General features: G+C 44.3%; 1 long non-coding RNA gene across 1 annotated transcript; it reads left to right on the top strand.

The window, feature by feature from the left end:
* The first annotated feature begins 270 nt into the window (after nt 1-270).
* LOC144791020 (uncharacterized) lies at nt 271-2762 on the top strand. Its single transcript, XR_013602275.1, has 3 exons — nt 271-381; nt 1248-1379; nt 2704-2762. It is a non-coding gene; the product is annotated as an uncharacterized LOC144791020 (long non-coding RNA).
* The last annotated feature ends 1652 nt before the right edge of the window (nt 2763-4414 follow it).

Here is a 4414-nt window from a genome sequence, read left to right as displayed (position 1 = left end):
TTCGCGTGCTGCGGACTGCTGCCTGCCAGGCCTAGGCAAACCTCTTTAGTAGTCTGTTTATTGAGTTACATGGTAACTTTCTAAGTCAACGGTCCGCAAATCAGGCAATACGAATAACGTAGTATACCACATGAGATAGATCCCGTGGAATAGTTGTCTATCTATTTGCTATTTCTCCAAAATATTTTGTTATCGTTCTTTTGAAATGTTTGATTTGGTTGACAAATCTCATCCATGTTTTCTGGTCTTTCTTTCTTTCATGTTGTACATCAGCTCCCCCCAAGGGCAAGAGGAGTCGGACACAGGAGGAGGAGGAGGAGGGTGCTGTTCAGGAGGATGCAGGCCAGGATCGGGCAGGCGAGGGCTCCTTTGCTGGCCCCAGTAAGTTTAAATTTTAATAAAGAGTACCTATTTTTTCCTAGCGTTCCTCATTCGATTTTTTCTAAATCGTCTTTGATCTTCTTGTAGACTGGATATAAATTCTTATCCTGCCTCGAATATGACTCCCTGTGGTATTACTAGATTATTCTTATTAGTCTGTCTGTTTAGCTAACTAAGATTGGACATTTGGCAATTCCATTGGACTCCCATTCTATTCAGCAATAGCTCTATGCACTGTCTCCTTACTGACTAGATAGTGTGGCAGAGTCATTTAGCTCCCGAAGTCACTGATGATTGATCCCCAATGATCTTTAGATTATCCTACGCAGGACAAGAGTACGGAGTCACAGTCAAGAAGTGTCAGAGGCACTCATGCTTGCAAAAATTCCAAAACCTTTAGCTCATCCACTCTAGTCTGGAGGACCAAAAACCACAGAGTCTATTTAAGTTTAAAAGCTTTATTAAAAGTAAACACATTTATTAAAATCAACTTTGTCATAAAACTATTTAACTGAAAACGGAAAAGTGCTTAGTGCTGACGATTAATTGGACACATTTCTTGTGGTCGAGCCGAGCTCTCACCTGGTTTGACCTTGATCCTGGTCGTGTTCTTAGAAGTCAAGCTTCTGTCTGTTAGGAGAAAAAGTGGTGCGTGTTAAAAATAAAAAGCAAGCATTCATCAGTTGTGCATAAAAGTGCAGCAAGACAAAAGCCTTCCCTGGAAAAAGGGACATTTTTACTTTAGAGTAGACAGTCACAAATTATTACATTGTATTCTGTTTTTTTAACATTTCTTTATTACTCCTAGACCAAATATTATATAGTAGTGAGTGGTGTATTCTAACATTCTTAAATGTACTTTGTAGGTGGAACATCTGGTGGCGGGGCCAGCGCGGAGGTGGCGGTGTTGGGCGAGGACTCGGAGGACTCTGGGGAGGATGCGGTGCAAGAGCCGGCGGACGGTCCTGTGGGGGTTCGCACGGTGGTGGCGGGAACAGGTAAGCTATATATTCCTTACTTATTGAGATTGAAGACTGCATAGTGTGCTTTCTGCACGGGTGTATTACAAATCAACCAGGTAGTAGCCTCCTCGAAATGTACTCCGACTTAGCTGTGAAGTTTTTGGTGAGAAGAATCCCAATAAGATCTTAGATGAACGTGATGGATGGGATGAACGAAAAGCGAAAGAAGGGTGTAAGTAAGTGGGACGCGAAATTTTATGATGGCTGGCAAAGAAGAACGATATGTGTTTGCTTGGCCCCCGAGGTGGCTGGGAAGGAAAGAATATGGTATGGTGCATGGCTGGGTCAATGATGAAGCAAGGATGGGTGGAAGGACAGCAGCCTGGGTGGGTGAAACAGAAACTGTATGTGTGCGTATACTTTGAATGAATGGATGCCTGGAGCATGGTATTCTCTGACTCTTAGATAGCACATGTGTATCTAGAGAGAGTAGATGGTCGCTGGATGAACTAAGTGTTACCTTGAAGAGCATGTACCACCGCACCCGCACGTCCGTTCCAGTGTAGGGAAGGCAAGGAAAAGAAATTGTAAATGTGTCCAATACTACCATGAATAGTAGCAGTACTTTGTATTGCAACTGCAAGCACAGCATATATCCGGTTATTACGGTGGACACTCCGTACCTCTCTTAATAACTTTAGTTTAGTTGTAGTACGTCATTCATGTGTGGGTGTATCACTGTTCACTCAATATTAAGCAAAGCACCTAAAGTCATCCCATATGTCATCAAATACGTCCCATGTGAAGTGATAGATAATCAAATTATTTAGCTTCTTCATTTTCCTTTTCTAGTACTCATTTGCACTGTAGGGTGAAAGGTAAATTAATTAAGCAGTAGCCCTTGTAACAGAGTATTCTCAGTGCCACCCGTAATAGAAAAGTAATAGCTTCACCACCTGCATGTACTGGACCGGTACAGTAACGCCAGTCTGTCTCACTCATCATGGTGTGCAACTGTTTTTCTCGGGTGCAAGTTCACTGTGCTGCCATTCTGCCGGCTTGCATAAGATAACGTACCAATTTTCCTAAACAAGAGAGAAGAAGAAGAATAAGACTGGTGTACTGTCATAGTCGACTGTAATGGAAGTCCATAGTGGTCGTAGAATTTGTTCATTAAACTACCACTAATGTTAGAGCAAGGATGCAGAAGTGGGAGGTTACATAGATACTGTCCTCAATAGTTATGTACTGTGCTTTCAATTTGCTACTTGTACTGTGACCCAACTTTCGGCTCAATCACTTTGTGTTATTAATGCTAAGGAGCATTGGTTACAGACTATGTCTTTCTTTCTTCATATAGTTGCTCCTTCCAAATCGACATCACGGAGGGAGCAGGCTCGAATGGCCCGGCAACGGAGGCTGGATGCCACTGTCGCCGAATATCGGCGGCTGGTGGCCCTGGAGGAGGAGGAGGACACGCAGTCGACCGGTGCAACCACAACATCCTCGACTGGGACAGCTGCATCCTCCTCCGTGACCCCACGGGCCGCCAGCATGGGCAGTGCTCCAGCGGTACGGAGCCGGGCTAACAAAGCCAACCGCCACCGCCAAGCAGCAGAAAGACCAGCTGCCCCCCACAGGAGCTGCAAGGCACGCCAACGCCGCCTAGGAGTCCGAATGTCCTACCTGGAGCAGGAGGTCCATAACTATAAGAACTTGGTGGAGGGCCTCCGCTTCGAGCTTGCCACCCTCCGCAAGGAGTATGATGCCCATGCCACAAAATGCACCAGCACCCTCCAGTAGTGGAGTGTCCCTTGCCCTTTTTTTAGAGACTTTTGGGGGGTGGGATTTGGGAGTTGGGTTCTTTTTGGGACTTTTCAAAGACAATCGTTGGGGTTAGGGAGGGTCTTGAGGGAGATTATTTTGTTAGGGCTACATAAATATACATTTTTAAACTTTATCTGACCATACCTGTTTTTTACTGCTTTTCAGTCTGGTGGGTGGGGGACGGGGGTGTAACAGTAAGTTTGTTTTCCTGAACAGTCGTAGGACTTTAGTAGTACTACCGTCAATCTCTCGTCTAGTCCTAATACTCCATTATACTACCTCCCACCAAACGCTTATCTTACCTGTATTTTGTGTTAGAAATTAGGGCTAGGCCCAGGGCTGGCTCCACGTGAAATGGGGATTAACGTTGGCAATCCTGGGCGGGTGAAATTTCCTCATTGCGGTGGTACTAGTGGTGTGACACAGTGGCAGTTGCATTCCTATGGAAAAAAAGAAAACGTTTCCTGGTTTGTCCTTACTGTAGCATTACAACGGTTACGGTACGATCGAGAATATAGCAGGTGACAGTACACTAGAACAGTGCCATAATGTAGCCTAACAAATGGTAAAGTATTTGCTTGCAAGTATAACTAGTACTTGCGTTGAATTTATTTGACATTGGCTCCTACTACTAGAAGAAATAGTACTGAAGCTGAGTAAGTCTAGAAGATATCCTCGTATTCCTTCACCAGCCTGTTGCTATGACCTTATCCTCCCCAGCAAGTGTGTGGAATTATTGATGTCATTTTAGTCAGACATCAGGCAAAACAACACAGCCCGGGGGAAGAGGGTTAGGGTTTGGAAAATGGATGGGAATGGGGGTTTCTTTTTGGGTAGGTTTTGTTGAGAGAAGAAAAAAATGCACAGCCTGGACAAACAATAATTGAAGATAAAGAAATCTTTGGGTACAAACTAAAGCTAAGCACATGCAGTCACACTCATAGAAGAAAACAATGGATACTGTATCTGTATTCTGTATGTTGTTGGAGTTGTCCTGTTGAATTTGGTAAGTAAGTTGCATGCAGCAAACAATTCCTCTTATTAGCGGCACTCCTCCATTCCAGCTGACGCTTCGTCCATCAATGTTGGTGACCACTGACAGAAGACACCCTGTCCACTGCCTGCCTGGCGGATGTTGACTGAAACCCGGCCTGTAATTATTGAACGGAAAACAGGAAGTGCTATTACAATACCACTGATAAATAAATAAAAGGTATGTACGCTGTGTGGTGCAAAAAGTCACA

The sequence above is a fragment of the Lissotriton helveticus genome, chromosome 11 (assembly GCF_964261635.1).
Source record: "Lissotriton helveticus chromosome 11, aLisHel1.1, whole genome shotgun sequence".
Taxonomy (NCBI): Eukaryota; Metazoa; Chordata; class Amphibia; order Caudata; family Salamandridae; genus Lissotriton; species Lissotriton helveticus.
Note: the sequence above shows the minus strand (reverse complement) of the source record. Positions and strands in the feature narration are given on the sequence as shown.